The sequence below is a fragment of the Balearica regulorum genome, chromosome 3 (assembly GCF_011004875.1).
Source record: "Balearica regulorum gibbericeps isolate bBalReg1 chromosome 3, bBalReg1.pri, whole genome shotgun sequence".
Classification (NCBI taxonomy): domain Eukaryota; kingdom Metazoa; phylum Chordata; class Aves; order Gruiformes; family Gruidae; genus Balearica; species Balearica regulorum.
The window spans coordinates 66885733-66903471 of NC_046186.1; the positions used below are offsets into that span (position 1 = coordinate 66885733).

General features: G+C 44.8%; 1 protein-coding gene across 6 annotated transcripts in view; it reads right to left on the bottom strand.

Annotated features, from left to right (window-relative positions):
- HIVEP2 (HIVEP zinc finger 2) overlaps positions 1 to 17739 on the bottom strand; it is a 141632-nt gene that overhangs the window by 80904 nt on the left and 42989 nt on the right. The window contains exon 1 of one of the 6 annotated variants that reach the window (XM_075748273.1): positions 4504 to 4648. The exons of the other annotated variants lie outside the window; for them this stretch is intronic. The gene's annotated coding sequence lies outside the window, so the exon portion shown is untranslated. Of the gene's footprint in view, positions 1 to 4503; positions 4649 to 17739 lie in introns of those variants that run through there. 6 annotated transcript variants of the gene reach the window in all.

Consider the following 17739-nt stretch of genomic DNA (forward strand, 5'->3'; position numbering starts at 1 on the left):
ACAAAAAGGAAGGCTGGACGAGTTTCTGGAAAACTCCTCAAAGCTAAAGGCCTGTCTCCAAAGGGACAAAGTCATGACATGAAACTACAGACACTTGGCAAACTCCTCAGCAATCTTGAATTAGTGCCTTGTACTGCACTCATGTTATTGCAGTATCATGTAAATCCTTCATGACAGTGATATTTTTTGAAGTACTGCTGTACAGTGAGGTGTCCTGACATTGGCAAGGATCCTGGGGATGTCCATGTGCAGCATTTCTTTCTCGCCTCCTTTACACCGAGTTTCCAAGCCAATACGAATGCCCTGTGAAGGGCCAGGATCTGCCTCCCAAAGATTTTAACCTGGGTTGGGAGAGAGCTTCTTCCCTCGGGGTCTCCCTGGGATACGGGACCTCTTTACCCAGGATAACCCTGTCCCTTACTCGCTCCTATCTCAGGATTCACATAACGTTTAGCATCTGAAAATAGGAGGCTGGTGGGGAGCGCTGGTGGCTGCGAGCAGATGGACGGAGACTGCGCTGAGTCACTGGCAGCACACCACTTGTTGAGCTGTTTGAGGTCCTGCAGGAAAAATGCTCACTTTGTGGCACTAAAGAGAAATCCTGCCAAGAGCAAAAATCCCTGCAGGAATTACTGCGCTGTGTATCTGGAGGAAACAAAATAGAAGATGACAAAAAGACTTTGCCGCAGTTTATGGGAGTTGCTGCCGGGCTACTGACATAAAGGAGGTACCTTCCCACCTGCCGCAGCACACAGGCTTCACCTGCAGAATCGTCCTTCTCTCTTCTGCCCCACGTGCAAACCAACGGGTGGATTCCCTTCAAACTAACTCAGTGCCAGGGTAACATTTACAAATCTGTTAACTTACTGACGGCCCGGTCCTGGATCTCCAACAATCTTTCGAAAGTCGCTGGCCGTGTGCAAGAAGGACTGAGCGGATGAGCAAAGGTTTCAGGACTAAGGTCATCAGGCACAGAGCATGCAGGAAGAGTTGAAGTGTTACCTGACTCCATTCATTCACATTATGGTACACAGTAACATCAAAAAGATGGAAGGCTCTTCATTTATCTTATCAGTTGGATTAAAAACAATGAAATGTCACAAAAATTAAGTACCAATACCTTTTTTCACTTTTCCAACTTTTCTTTACGCTGTATTTTCCTTATACTATTTCACTTCATTGCTTTTCTTTCTCTTTGCTCTTTATTACTCCACTCACTACAAACACCAACACTGTTTATGAGTAACTCCTGATTTTTCCCTGCAGCAAAATAGTGTCTAAATGAGGCAATGGCTAACCCGTATTTCCTCCACGACACCAGCAGAAAAAAAAACCCCAAAACAAACCAATTAAACTATTCCAGCCCTTCCTCACACAAGCTCACCAAAATTGGAGTTTCCTAGTATCTAGGAACTGGTTCAACGATTTCAATGGGACTTTATGGAAACACAAAGATCACCTTGACAGATCAAATATTTGTGACTGTAATAAGATGATTTTGAACTAACACAATCAAAAGATACCGTGTGCCCTAAAGTAGTAAAATCACTACTTCGCCTCATGTTTCAGAACACTTTTACAACATATAGCCAGCTCACAGTAGCAACATATCTCACTTGCATTAATGATTTTGTTAATGACCGAGCATCACTGCCTGCTCCGTACAGTCACTCTTCAAACAAAACAGTGCCGTCAGAAGGGAGGGCCATGGGCCAGCTTTGTATGGCCTTTTCTGTTCTTGCCATCCCCGGGCACCTCTCTATGCTCAAGAGCATTAAAGCACTGAGAGTACTTTGCCGAAACAACACAAAACTATAAAAATTCCAATTCATTGTCATGACCCTCAACAAATATCCAACACTACAGCAGCTGCACAGAGCGGCAGTCATAGATTTAACAGGTAGAAGTGAATTGTATTTAATCTTTTACTTTGGCTAATGCATTAAAAGAAATTCAAAAATGAAGCCCCTGATATTCCCGTGTCAGATTCAGCTTCCGTTTTCGCCTCCCAAGTATGGTAATTACAACCCTGTGCCCACTGGGAACCACTTGCTCACCAACACGCTTCAGCGGGGGAAGCCCCTTGCTCACGACACCTCATTATTTTAACTACCAAGATGAAATATCTGGTTAGCTGTTGTCCAGGCTAACTGACAAGATTTTAAAGGTAGCCACTGAACAGACGAAGGCTTTTCTGGCAAAACAAGGCTTTAGCCACCGCAGTCACCGTTCCTCGATCCAAGCTGGGCAAGCAGAACTTGGTGCCTGCACTTTGTCACTGAAGTCAACAGGGCGCAGGCATGTGGACCCAGGCATCCACCTGGGATGACTTCACTGCAGGGTCAGCACCTAAATTAGTTTGTCCCCAGCACGACTCCTCTGTCACAGCACGCAGGGAGGTACCTACACTGCCACTTGTCAGTTTGGGCTTCATCCCTCCACCTTGCACACAGCCCCAGTGCCAAGCACCAGGAATCAGCAGGCAACATGCTAATGCTTTTTCCTAGCAAACGATGGCCCTTTCTGAAATGTTTTGAAGGCCTGCAGAGTCTTTCTGGAAACTTCATGATGCTGAGCTTTCACAAAAATTTTGTAAATAAAAGCTACCCTGAAATACTATTACTACCCTAAAATACAATCCCCCCAAAAATGAGGGAAAAGGAGGTCAGCATTAGCCAAAAGATGTTAATGGGCATAATGATTCCTAGAAAGCTGTAGCAAATAATACATATAGCAACATCAACGAGTTAGCAAGCTTTACATTTTCTAAGCACGGTACCCTAGGAAACTTCACTGAATTTTAATGCAAATGACTCAAGATTCAGCAAGCTTTTTGTGCTTAACCTTTTATGGATTTTGAATTATATAACCAGCTTGTCATGAACCACAGAGTCTTACTGAAGTGACTGCAAAAAAAAAAAAAAAGTATATCGAAACAAAGGAAGAATACACTCATAAATCACAGTTCAATGAAAAACTTTTAATTCCCCCCTCTCCCTTGATCTTCCAAGCCTCTTTTTAATCGATGCTCCTCTTCCTACTTCTTCTGTCGAATGCAATTCCTAACCGGCACTCAGCTAGCCAGAGAGCAGATGAGGAAACTTGCTTCAGAGCCAGCACGTGTTGTACCAGGCACCTGTCTGCAAGGAGTGGAAAGGTATACATAACCTGCATCCCTCAGAGCAAGGGCATCCACACTACGACAGCACATGCATTGGTACCGAAGGCAGCTTTATGTAAGCACCGTGTCAACAAACGCGCAGACGTGGGTTAACTGGCTCCTGCGGGAAGCTTGGTTTCATTCATTAACTACGACCTCTGGGCTAGTACATGTGGAGGAGGAGACACCCGGGCGAGTTAAAACAAAGCTCCTGTTTTCCCTCTGAAAGTTTGCAAGTCTCGAAATCCTGCACAAAACCCAATCTGCCATCACCTGCAGTGAAAAGCAATAGTAGGTGCTCAAATAAGTAAGAGCCGCATGAGAGTTTGCAAGCCATGTGGAGGGCCACCTGCCAACAGGAAGAAGTGGTGAGGAGGAATTTGGATCCAGCTGCTATCCTCCCCCAGCCAAACAATGCCGGGTGATAAACAGCATTAAGGACTTTTTTTAATCATCAGTCACACCGAGAGCATCCATGTCTGTCATTTTTACTTCCTGGTTGCCAGCAAAAGGGCTTGAAAGACTTCTGAGCTCGAGTTCACAGAGAGCTGATTTGTTTCCTATCACAGCTTTATCAAAGGCACTGAGCCCAGGAGAGACAGGAAGAACGGGGGGGAAAGAAGAAGAAATGACAAAAAGTGCCTTGCTGTAGGGCTGACTCAGGCTGCTCAATTCATCACAGGTAACACTCACAAAAATCTCGTAGCTGTCTTGCAGCCCCGTTTCGCACGTCAGCTTCTGGCAGAAAGGCAGAGCAGGAGAAAGAGGGGATAACTCAGTAGCTGCAGTCCTTATTTTCGTAATAGGCAGCACTGAGCTACCAGGAAATGAACTACGACTGCATGCTCGGTGACTGCATGTCACTGTGGCAGGTGCAACTTAACCTTAAAATCATGTAGCCTACTGCACCTTCAGATTTAGCCCAGACAGCACCTGGGTTAAGCACTCCAACAAATCTGCTCGCTGCTCACGGGCAGTAACAAAAAGGGTTAAGAAAACAACCAGGCTGCAGCTGAAAATTCCACAGCACTTCCCTTCACAGAGCTGCAAACGGCGTCTCCCTGGAATAAAACGGACCGACGAACTGCCCTAAAGATCAGCCAGTTAAACACATTGAGACGCCACTGCCACCAGCAGACACGTATTGCTAGAGAGCTCGGGAGAGTTAGCCAGAGCATCACGGTTGCTCGGCGGTCCCCCGGCGCGGCTGCTTCCCCGGCGTCGGGGGCAGCGTACCTTTCGGCTCCGCGTCGGAGCCGGATTCACTGCCTTGCAGCCGAGGAACCCCCCTCTCCTTCCTCCCCGCCTCGGCCCCCGGTGAACACCCAGTATCTGGGTACTACCTGCGTGTATCAGCAGAGTCATCCCGTGTCTTCAGTCATTCAAGGAATTTAACAGCCTGGAAATTCCTGTTGTCCATTATTTGAGGTCACAGATAAAAGCTAAACAGCAGCCGTGACTCCCATCAATCATAAGTCACTCACTGATAGAGTGTATGGTAGGAGACCTACTGATGTAAGCTAGTCACCAGAGAAAATACCCACTGATGACGCATATCCAGGCACAAAAATAGTTACAGGGCCCCCAAAGGGATTATTCAACAGCCTACATTTAGATATTCTTACAAGAGACCCGCAGTCAATTTGCTGCTATTAGATGGCTGGGGAACGTTGAAGTTTAAGTTTCCTCAGCAGACATAACCACAAATAGCTGGTTTAAATAAGCTACTGCAATTACAAGCTGTTTTGTAAATTTTAACACTGCATTATAGGGATTAAGTCTAAACAGAACCACTGGCTATAAAATGCTGTATAGCCTTTGCTCTTACTATTTACCAGTTCCTTCCATATATTAGCCAGCAATGAAAAGAACAACTTAAAATTAATTCACAAATGCTCAAACTAAGTCCCTCATGCTACCCAAGAGCAATGTTTGTTCTAAAAAAAAAAAAAAATCAATATATGTGAAGTGGGGTGGGATTTTTTGGTGACGCTTCAACGCTATCCGGATAGCGTTATAAAATAAATCTTTTTGCAAAATAAATCTTTGTAAAATACTTTTGGCTTAATTTTTACCCCTCTTTGGCATTTGCCTCTCTACTACGCAAAAAAAAAAGACCTGAATAGTTAATCTTTCTTGCACAAATCAAAACCACATAAAGGTAAGTTATTGACAACATGCAAAACCAGGTACCTGTTTTGAGCAGGGGCTAGAAAGATGACCCCCAGAGACCCCTTCTAGCCTAAATTACTCTATGATTCTGTGCAACTGGATTTTTTGGCATTAATGTCCAGTTAAAAACATAATTCTTTAAATTAACCAATCAGCTGGTAATCCCACACTCCCGACCCCTTCAACAGCTTCAGGATCCTTCTCATGCCCGCACAGCAACCAAACTTACTAGGATATAACTGAGCGTACTAACACTGCTGATGGCGAAACACTGACTGCTATTCTGGCAATATCAAAATTTTTTTTTTTTTTGTTAACTGATTTTACCATCCAAGCCCCCTTTTCAGAAGCAATTTCGGTGCTTAGGAGTCTAAAACTTAATGACTTCCTATTGCATATTTAAAATCTAAATATAGGAATGTATTTTATGACTCCAATGCCTACTTCATTGACGTACTTTTGGAAAGCATTACCTAGCCAAACAAACACTCAAGGATTTATAGTGTTTACTCTGTAAAGCAGGAGAAAGAAATATTCCAGGCTGCAAACTTCTACCTCACTTTCTTCATCTGTGATAACATTATTAAAAATAACACCAAAAATTATTTTTAGCACAACTGTTTCGTAAAGCCCTCGCGTTTCTCTCATGCATATATATGCTGACAGTCCACATGGCCTAATTTAACAGCCCTAAGAAGAAATATTCATTGGTGCCCTCTAGCTGATTATCCTAACCAATTTGCTGCAGACGCCTAGTACCAGTCTCTCTTTTCTCCTCCTGTCATTCCCGGGACTTTTGCTGGTGCCCACTCAATGCAACATCCTGGAATAAAACAATTTGCTTCCTACAAAAGATGTGAGAGTCAAAACATTATAATCCCCTAGTGCTATCAATTGTAGGAGCTCTTACAATAACACAAGCGTCATGAAAACCAGGAGAGGTGTAAATGTGTAAGATATACCACGCCACCAAGAACCTGTGAAGTAGCTAAATATACTTTTTAGCAAGTTTGCAAATTCCATGGGAAAATACAACCTGCAATGTCTCTTATGAAACACATGAAGCCTCTCACCCATTCAGAAGTGGGTATTATAATCCGCCCCCTTCCTCAGGAGCCTTTAAACAGCTTATAAGCCATATATTGTTTTGCCACACACACTGGAATTCATGTAACGTCAGTCAGGGATGGATCAGGCAGTTTCACAACTCACAGCCCGGGACCTCCCTTTTGCCATTGCGCAAACCTGAGCAAGTGGAGAGGGCTTGCCTCTTCTTTCACATCGACATCTGTCCAATGGACGCACTCCTCGTTCCACCCGCCATGTTTCCCCCCCCCCCCCCCCAGCCCCTCTCTGTGGAGGCTGTATCGGGTCCGGCTGAGGTGCACGGCCCCATCACCACACCGTTGCATAGCTGTGGTGGGGACGTGCCTGCAGCGCTGCTGCATCTTCAAAGCTGAAAAAGGCGCAAGGCAGAGACGCTAACGCATACCCTGGGCACCGTCTCTGTTGTGTCAGATGAGGCAAATGAAATGATGTCCAAATCCCCAACAGGAGATTCCTCCAGCTGGAGGGAAATCTCCGCCTAGGAAGAGCTGCCCCAGGAGACGCCGTGCCCGTGGTGGCCCCGGCACCAGGGGAGGAACAGGACAAGGAGCAGGGGGCCAGGACAGCTCTTTGGCAACTCCAACAGCGGGTGCAGCTGCTCTGAGTCATGCCAGCGGCCACCGGCCACTCAAAGGACACGAGAGGTGGGGAGGCTGTGTGGAAAGCAGGGTTAAAGCTCTGTTCTCTTCCTTCTTGCCCAGCTGCACGAGGCAAGAGGCTGGCCGGAGCTGGCTGTCTCTGTGCATTTAATTACAGCCATAGAGATGTCCATAGCACCGTATCAATCATTAATCAAAGTAAACGTAGAAGGGAGACCAGGATCTGAAGCTCAACATAAATACTGTGAGATTGACTAACTTTGGGGGCTGCATTCATAATTCTCAAAAGGCCTGTTTATACCTTGACTGGGAAGAAGAAAGCTGCAGCATACACTCTCCTATTTCTGTGTCTGAACAGCAGCTGTAAAGCAGTAACTGCTCAAACGTTTGGGAAGCACCAGGCTGCTCCTGCAACGTCCAGCTGTGCATGAGAAGTTAACGTCCCACGTGCCATTCGCCTGTTCAAACACAGAACGGGTTAATCACAGCGGCCAGGCATTTTGGAAGGGTCCTGGGGCTCCTTTTCTGTAGCACCTTATTGCAACATTACAGCTAACGTTTCTTTCTCACACACGCCCCCCAAGAAAAGGACACCACAGACTGGGTCAATACTCATTAAGGGGACACAATCCAAATCTCTACATCATGAAAAGACCGAGGGGTTGTTTGAACGAGGAATAGTGAAAACCTTTTGTTCATGTAAAACAGGCATTTTACTCCATTTGGAAAGTGAAATTTTTGGCATAGTTCACTTCTTTTTTTTTTTAACAACCAGCTGTCAGTTCTGTCAGTCCTCATACAGGAGACCGAGCACAAGCCTGGTTTGTGCAATTACTTCTGGAAGCCAACAAACTTTTCAAAAGCCTGTTTTCCTGAAACATAAAGGAACCCAGCAAACCCTTGCACGGAATAGGTACAGAAGTGGGAATGTGACAGATGGGCAGTGAAGGTGACATCTATGGGGTAAAAGGAGATGTGGAAAAATGAGGCCCTGGCAGGAGCAGCTTTTCCTCTTCCCAGTAGTAAAAATGTATTGCTTTCCAATATAGAGAAAAAATAGTGAAAACAGGCAAACAACAGAACAGGAATCATGATGGTAACTAAACATACCCATCTAAATAAGTATAAAAGAGTGCCGAGATGTCCTGTTGTAACAAAGCTTCATGGTAGTTTTAAAATGCTGTATTTCAAGCTGATGAATTATCTCTTACTGACCCATGAGTATCCAATTAGGACTACACATTAATGCAGTGTAGGAATATTGTTTATGAAAAATAAAGAGACTATTAGCTCTCCAAACAGATAGTAAGAGAATACCCCAAATTAGCAAATTATTTTTAAAAAGTTTCTACAACTTTTGAAACAAGGGACAATATTGGAAAAGATGTTTGGCTCACTGAGGATGGAATAGTATGGAGCATTTAGTCAGTGTGTCATACAACATTAGATAAACCAGGACACTGATGTCAGAAACATAAAAATAGTCATGCTATTCTCATTCTGCCTGCACATCAACCTCTTAGGGCTTTTCTCCCGATGCTAGCATTGGCAAAACTGGTAATATTGACTATAATTGAAAAGTAGAATTAAAATATTGTAGAAGTAGAGGCTTCTGAGACCACATAATGATTTTCCCCTATTTGGAAGGAGGAATCTGATACTTCCCTTTGCATGCAAAAACACCCCTGAAGAAATCAAAGACGAGTAACAATGGAACGCGGTGGTGGGAGTTGTGCTTATTTTAGATATTTAACATGAAAATCAACATTTTTATTTTTGGAAATAAGTATACTTAAATTTCAAATTAGTACTACCTATTATATAGTCTAAACTGGTTACATTTGGTAGCATAGTAAACAGTAAATTGTAGGGTTTATGCCAAAGTTTTAAAGCAAATCCAACTATGAAACTCAGGAAAGTTGTTGTCTGAGCACCTAGAACCAGGTTTTGTTGAAATGAGAAACTAGCATTTGATAGCAATAGCCTCTTCTGGAGCTGCAGCAAAAGGATCTGGGGGTTCTTAATTTCACTGTACTCAGTTTGGGTCTGTTAAATAACTAGCTTGTTTACACTTGAGTAATTGTAAGTTGAGGAAAGTGTACTTTCCTATTCCAAGACATTAATTAAAATACTTTTCAGATCTGTTCTTTACCAAAATTCTTTCAAAGTACTTTTAGAATATTGTGATGAAAAATAATAGTAGTGTCAGTGGTCTGTTCACATCTTATGTATGCCACTTGACTTGAAGGGACCAAATAAATTTAACCATCAATGGGTTTATTCTATATATTATTCTACAGTGACTGCATTGGTGGATAAGGGAAGAGAAACTGATGTCATCTATCTTGACTTCCAGTACCTAAAGGGGGCCTACAAGAAAGCTGGAGAGGGACTTTTTACAAGGGCATGGAGTGATAGGACAAGGGGTGATGGCCTTAAGCTGAAGGAGGGTAGAGTTAGATTAGATATTAAGAAGAAATTCTTCTCTATGAGGGTGGTGAGGCACTGGAACAGGTTACCCAGAGAAACTGTGGATGTCCCCTCCCTGGCAGTGTTCAAGGCCAGGTTAGATGGGGCTTTGGGCAACCTGGTCTAGTGGAGGGTGTCCCTGCCCATGGCAGGGGGGTTGGAACTAGATGGTCTTTAAGGTCCCTTCCAACCCAAACCATTCTATGATTGTATGACTTGTGTAAGGTCTCTGACACAGTGTTACACAGCATCCCTGTCTTTCAACGTTGGAGAGGTTCAGATTTGATAGATGGACTATTCAATGGATAAGGAATTGGCTGGATGGCTGCATCCAGAGAGTTGCAGTCAACGGCTCAGTGTCCAAATGGAGATCAGTATAAAATGGGATCCATACTGGGACTGATACTGCTCAATATCTTTATTAACTACATAGTGAGATTGAACGCACCCTCAGCAAGTTTGTGGATGATACCAAGTTGAGTGGTGCAGTTGATACACTTGAGGGAAGGGATGCCATCCCCAGGGACCCTGACAGACTTGAGAAGAGGGCCAGTGTGAACCTCCTGAAGTTCAACAAGGACAAGTGCAAGGTTCTGCACCTGGGTTGGGGCAATCCCCAGTATCAGTACAGACTAGGGGATGAATGCATTGAAAGCACCCCTGCAGAGAAGGACTTGGGGATATTGGTAGATGAAAAATTGGATATGAGCTGGCAATTTGTGCTTGCAGCCCAGAAAGCCAACTGTATCCTGGGCTGCATCAAAAGAAACATGACTAGCAGGTTAAGGGAGTTGATTTTTCCCCTCTACTGTGCTCCTGTGAGACCCCACCTGGATATCACATCCAGTTCTGCGGTCCTCAGAACAAGACAAACATGGACCTGTTGGAGTGGGTCCAGAGGAGGGCCACAAAGATGATCAGAGGGCTGGAGCACCTCTCCTATGAGGAAAAGCTGAGAGAGTCGGGGTTGTTCAGCCTGGAGAAGAGGAAGCTCCAGGGAGACCTTATTGTGGCTTTTCAATATATAAAGGGGACTTATAAGATGGAGAGAGACTTTTTACCAAGGTCTGTAGGCACAAGACAAAGGGCAACAGTTTTGAACTGAAAAAGGGTGGGTTTAGATTGGACATAAGGAAGAATTTTTTTACACTGAAGGTAGTGAGACACTGGAACATGTTTCCTAGAGCAGCTGTGGATGCCCCATCACTGGAAGTGTTCAAGGCCGGGCTGGATGGGGCTCTGAGCAACCTGATCTAGTGAAAGATGTCCCTGCCCACAGCAGGGAGGTTGAACAAGATGATCTTTAAAGGTCCTTCCCAACCCAAACCATTCTGTGATTCTACGATTCCAGTGCACAGTAACTAGGAGTACCTAGGAGATACTGTAAAACCTTTTATTTCTTTGCAAAAATAAAAACAATGACTGTAAACAAACTATTCTGAAATTACACTCATTTCAGTTTGTAGTTTGATTGTAAATCTGCACAAACAATCTTCGATTGTTCACAGGAGCTGCCAATAAAACCCCAATTCTGAATTTACGTCCATTTCTAACTCCATCTGGAAAGGGAAACACAGAGAGTGACTTGGGGTCACCAGAAGTGGGGAGTAGAAAAGGGCACTGTAGGAAACACCCCTGTCCTTCACCATCATCTTCTCAGTATCCATTCCTGATTACCATGATAATGTAACATAGTACTCAAGTGTGAACGACCTTGCAAGTACAAGATCTTATCGGCATGTTGAGGATGCCGTTTCATGCTCCGGCAAGGTCAGTCCAATGGCTAGCTGTCACCCAAGATGGGGAGATGCTACTGTGCTTCTTCCCTCCCAAAGCCAGCCATGTGCTCCTGCCAGCCCATGGGGAGTCAATCCAAGGTGCTAACCCATCAGAATGGGTTAGCTGCCCATCCAGCTGCCCATCCAGCTGCCCAAACCAGCCCAGTGTGGGCTCAGGCAGGTGGCCACAGAGGACAGGTAGCTGGAGCAGCCCCGCTGGGATGTGAAACCACAGCCGGGACAGCGTGAAACCCTTCCTCAAACCCCAATCACCCACTCGCTCCAAGTTTTGGAAGTGCTGTAGAGCCCTGGCTGCGGACACGAACTCCAACCTCTCAAAGTCGAGGGGTGTTTCAGATGTTGCTGCCCACGGCTTCAGCAAGGACCGTCGGGCAGCCCGCAGGGCCAGGGAGGAAGTGAGGGGGAGGATAGGGGAAGGTCCAAACCACCCTATGCAAAGGAGAGAGCCCCACCTCGGCTGCTGGCAGCCTGCCCGCTGCCCCCCCGCCGCCAGTGCCCGCTGAAAGGGGAACTTGCCCCTGGAAGGTGAATTTAGCTCTGTGTTGATTTGCTTATTAGGCCTATCCATAACCAAATATGTCCGATGTTTCAAAACTGTCTGTTTATGATATTTTTCAAAATGTTTGTCCATTTTTTTCCTTCATGCCAAACTAAGTGGTTTCCTGAAAGAGGTGGCTTCTTTTCCTCTTGCAAGATTTCTTATTACTCAACAATCAGGGAAACAAAGCAAGGACCAAACTCAGAATTTATTCTTCAAAAATCAAATTTATTGACAAAAGCACAATTACCAAATCACATTGCTTCACTTTTTCTTTTTTTTTAAAAAAAAAAACAAACCACAGATAACAATATGAAATCCTGTGGAAACTCTCCAAGGATTTCTTCTCAAACAACAGTTTCTCTCATTAGTTCTATTCAGATTCCTCTCTTCCTGAGACTTCCTCAAACCACCAGCTATAACTGTTATCTCTGGAATACGTTAAAGTAAGAAGAAAGCATTACCGTGCCTATTTGGCGTAAGAAGAGGGAGACTTCTCTCTTACGGGAATGCCTACTGAAATGAAATTTTGGGAGTTGCTCATGCTTACACAATCATGAATTTTACTCTTCTACTGACATCTCATTTTCTTATGAAAAGTTCAAAAGTTCAGTTAGCAACAATCTGACGCCTTAGCTTGCTGCACAAGCCTCTGCGTTAGTTAATCAAGGAACTAGATGACTGCAACGCATGGCAGTACATACACCGCATTCGATATTATGAACTGTTGTTAATAAGCTTAAACAAAAATGCCAACATACACTTATTTACGATTTTAATTATTTATAGCATGCATAAGCGGCCTATCTGTAAGAAGTTAGACTTAATCTCTAACAGACTCCCTGCTGCTGCACTGCCAGTCTCTCAGCGCAACTGTGGCCATTCTTAATTAAATAAATAATTTACCCTGGAAGATTTCATTGAGTGCCAGCCACAAGCACCAGTGCTGGGTGAAAATAAATCACTGCCGGCATCGTGCCAGCACTCCTTCCTAGAATCTACAGAAAACGGTGATTTCCCTACAGCAAACATTTTGCATAACCATTCTGCAAAGTTTAACTGATCTCTGCCATAGCATCGTAGTAAACTCCCTCCATTTCTATGTATTTTAAAAGAGTACTTCATGTTCTGTTGATTTCATTCTCTCTATATTTGGTTGACTTTTTGCATCAGTTGTGCAGCTTCTTGTATAGAATCATCTGCCTCTTTTTTTTTTTTTTTTTTAATTTAGGGTTAAAGTCCTCCACATTATCACTTATTGTTATGTTGCTGACCCTAACGCATCTTTCAGATGGCATGTTACTGCTTTGAGTCTACAATCATTCCCTGCTTTGATTTCCACCATTCTCCTATCATCGGCTTTAACAACAAAACTCAAGTTACTTCCTCCTTTACCAATCTACTCTTATCAGTACACGCAAAATGAGCTTTTAACATTTACTGCACTATACTGCTATTTAGGTATTATCATAACCACAGAAAAAATGAGGAAAATTCCCACTTCGTGCTGTGATATCGATCTATTTTAAAATCCATTGCAAGATCCCACAATAAATATTATGGTGTGACTTCAATACCTGACAGTAGTGTAAACATCAGCAAATTTTCATGGGCAATCACAAGCATTTCAATTATCCAAACACTGTCTCAGTTATCAAAGGGGCAGCCTGACCCGTATGGTGAATGTCTTTTGATACGCTAGTGATTTTAGAAAACCTACACAGAAAAAAGAAAGTCCTTGGGTGTTCCTTCATAGAAAATTTCTCCTTAATTTTTGCGTTCAAAATGAAAGATGTGAAGTGGTCGCTCCCATGCAGGAGAGCTCAGAGGGTTTGGAGGTCGGGGCTCCCCACCACCTGCCACGTGCCCCAGAGCCGAAAAGTGAGCTCCCAGTCTCCCTGCCAGCTGAGGGTTTAGTCGCTATTCCCCAGGCTTCCAAAAAATTCATTTTTTCTTGCAAAGTTTGGTAACTGGCATGTAACGCTTCTGATGTCAAAACACACCGACGTGCCAAGAAAAAGCCAACCACCTTGATAGGGCTGCCCCACTGAGGAAATAACAAAGGAAATACATTCTTCTCTGCATACCATTTACCCTAAGGCACATAACTTCCCAAGCGCTACCAGTATTTCACAGCTCTCAAAACTCTGCTCGACCACCTACCACTTTTTGGCCAACTGGTTGACCCAGAAAAGCAGAAGAGAAACGATGGCCGCTGCAGGGAGGAAGCGTCGAGCACAGCTTGCGAACCGGCACGCCTCCGCGCGGGAAGAAATCGCTCGCTGGGCACAAAGAGTGTTGGCTGCGGCTTGCCCTGGAATGAGCGATGCGATGGGGGTCGGACCATGGAGGTCACCAGAAAAAAGGAGAGGGAAGAAAGAGCACACCAAGGGAAAGAGTGTTCTACTTATACTGCAGTTAACTCCCCTAAATTTCATCCCTCCTCCTGGTTCCCCAGTTTCCAAAAATAACCTATACAAAGGCAAGAACTGCAGAGGCAGGGAGCCTTAAAAGAGCTGCAGTTGGAAAATACAAAAAGGTGGCAAGGGAATTGCAGAAAAAAAAGACACATTCTTTTTGGAAAAGAACAGTGACATCTTTTAGCATGGAGGCACATCGGCAGGGATGTAGGTCGGTAGCTGGAACCAGCATCCACGGGGTCTCAGGTCCTGGGGGCTGGTGCAGGCGGCTGCGGCAGCGGAGCAGCCAGAGGGGACGGGGGGCTGTTCGGCCTCTGCCCGGGGGGGCTGGCGAAGCCTTGGGCAGGTCTTGGCCGTTCCTGCCCTCACGTGCTGCAGCTCAGCAAATGTTTAGGCAACCACACATTTCGTATGTCTGGTATCAGAAGATGCTTGACATTTTCCCTTAAAAGTAAAGGCACCTTAACGTGAAAAACATCTCTTAATGACTAAGAAGAGAGTCAGCAGCGAGCATTTGCACCCAAAGAATTCAGTTCCTCCCACATCAAAGCAACCTCTTGGAAAACTGATTATAAATAAATTAACAAACAACTAGTGTGTCTATCAAAAATAATTGGTTTGCTGCTGGAAAAGAATTAGACTCACGGTGCCTGAAACAAACACTGAGGGTTAAATCTGATTCCTAATGGCTGGACTGGACGCCAAGGTGAGGGAAGGGAAAAAAACCTCCTCTTGTTGTGCAGAAATGGCTGCCTTGCTTGCACCGCATCTGTGGAAAGGGTGATTTTTGTCTAACATCTGAGACGTAAATTCAGGTACAGGTTGAGAGATTTGGGGTTACACAAACGTCAGCCATTGTATTTCCACCCAGAACTGGCTTTGATTTCAGGTGATTCAGCCTTGTATTCCAGCACCCCAAAGCCACATTCAATTTCTTGCTTCTGTTTTTCAGCGCTGATCACAATAAGCAAGTATCAGCACATCTCCACATAACTACAGTGCGATACAGGAACGTCACTACTCACTCCACCAAAGGCGGCGAGACTGTGCTCACAGTCAAAAGGTCTGTTTTCACAAATGTTTCCTCCTTCTGTCTCGTCACCACTTGCTTTCTCTATAGTCGGAAAAATTATTAAGGTCTCCAGGTGAGGTCAGGTCCCCCTGCTTTGACCATAAAAGCGTTCATCTTTCTCGTAAATAGTACCACATACTGCTGAGTTCTTCAGACACGACTGCCCAGGGAGGACCACTCCCCTTCTTGTACAACCAACCCCCTATTTGAATGCACATTTCTCCACCTCTGCAGACATTCATGTCTTCTCTCCTGGACAATAAATTTCACTAAAATTCAGTAATTACATTCTCACGAGTCTCAAAAAATTGGTAGCTGGGTCTGAGGAGGAAAGCCAGAGCGACGCCCCGAGCTCAGCCCTCGAGCGTTGCACAGCCATCCTGGCAGCAAGCAGGGGTGCGCAGCCCCCCCCCATCCTACCCCCAGCAGAGACATAAAGGAGGTGGGTGATGTGTCCTGGGGAGAAAGGGCCACGGGAGAACACGTGCTGGTACCGTTGCCCACAAAACAACCGATTGCAGCGAAAGGGTATTTCTCACCTTTCCGGTTCTGGAGAAAAGTTCAAATATATCATGCAAGTACAGCCCAAGTGTTGAGGAAACAGGAAGCAGAAATGGCAGAAATTATTTGGAGGTTTGGGGCTTCGGGCAGGGCTTAAATCTCGTAATTCCTGTTTTCTTCTCTTTCATGCTTAAGTAACAATTTTCAAATGGCACAGCTAGCAGTGCCTGTGACTTATTCCACAGAAATCTTCTTCAGCCTCCTATCATGATGAAAGTCACCACAATCTCAGAAAACATCCCCTGGCAAGCGATGGCACGAAGTGGGCCAAGCCATGCCTCCTTCAGAGAAGCAGCAAAGCCGCCGAGCGAGAAGCATTTTTAGGAACGAAGTTTAGGAGAGTGGGAAGGAGACAGCTTCACACAGCCTTAGCTGCTTCTCCCAGCGGAGCAGAGACTGAGAAGAAAAAACACCACAAGCCTCTCATCTTCTCCAGCTTGCCACAAAAGAGGGGTGTATTTTTCAGCAGGATCTGGTGAGTCTGACACTGAACTTAGCTCAAGTGACATGAAATGTTAATGTTTAGGAACAACGTAGGTGGAGAGGAGGAGGAAAGAAGACATTCGTTATTTGATGTAGAATTCATTCAAAAGCTTCTTTTCACAGCCAGAACTAAAATTTCCATTCAGCTGTTTATTTCTGGTAGCCTAGATAGCTTGAAGAAGAGGGATCTAGTGGGAGCCCTTATCCCTCCCTGCGTGGCAACAGCCCTTCCTCAGATACCTTCAGAGAGAACCGGACACATGTTTCCGACTGCCAGTCTTCAAATGCAGGATGGGCAATTTTCCTCAGGGATATTCATACCTGGCTTCCAGCCAAGGTGCACAGAAGAGATCTGCCTCCAACCACTCTGGTGCCTGCGGCAGCCTCCTGATGTGGCCCCGCTGCTCCCCACCAGCCCCCGAAACCTCCACATGGAGGGTCACGTCACAAGCTCTTGATGTTACAAACTCAGCAGCTACTATTTTAAAATGGCTGGACCAGTGTATGAAATTCATCTGTGTGTTTTCTGTATTTTTTCTGTTCATGTCAATCTGAAGTCTCCTCCCTCATCACTCTGATATCTTCTCCCACTTCATGTATTTTAATTTTCTTGCCTTTTTTTTTGGTCTACATTACATCTGAAAAACAACTTTTCCATCATAGGCACTAGAGCATCACCTCTTTCCTGTGTTGTGCTCTTCCCAGCCTGTTGTTGTTCCTCTGCTCGCCCTTCTGCCTTTGCTGTTTCCTCACTCTTCCTGTCCTCGATTTCTCTCCTCCTTTTCTTCTTTCTTTGATGTTCCTCTTGGTGCTTTCTCTTCATCCTTCCTGCAGGGTGAATGAGATGCTCCACTGGGAAGGTGCTTGCAAACACTAGCTAGTGTGTTTGGAGGGCTATGCCAGGTTGGGACACCTACACAGGAATCTTTCACCTCCCTTACTACGCTGTTGGCTGGAGCGATTCCTCCTCTTTGTTCAGGGTTGTATGCACAGTCCCTTTGTCAAATGTCAAGAAAACGAAGGTGCCACCTAATTTGGGAAGCATGCGCTAGTATTTCATGAGCTATTTCTGTTTTTTTTGTTTTGGGGGGCTGTGCAGAAACTAGAAGTTGCAACAACAAAAACAGATTTGGGAGAACGTCAAAGGCAGCATTAGCAAGTGGCTCAGGCTTACCAGTGCCGCTCTCGCTCAGAAAGTGGCTGTTTAAAAATGACACCTTCTCACTCCACAGTTCTGCTGCCTCGAGGGTGAAATCCACCCCTTTGTAGAATGCCAAGACAGGGTCATTTAATCATTTCAATTCTATTTATTCCCTTAGAAAAGATTTACCCATGTCTCCTGAACAGGGACAAATTTCC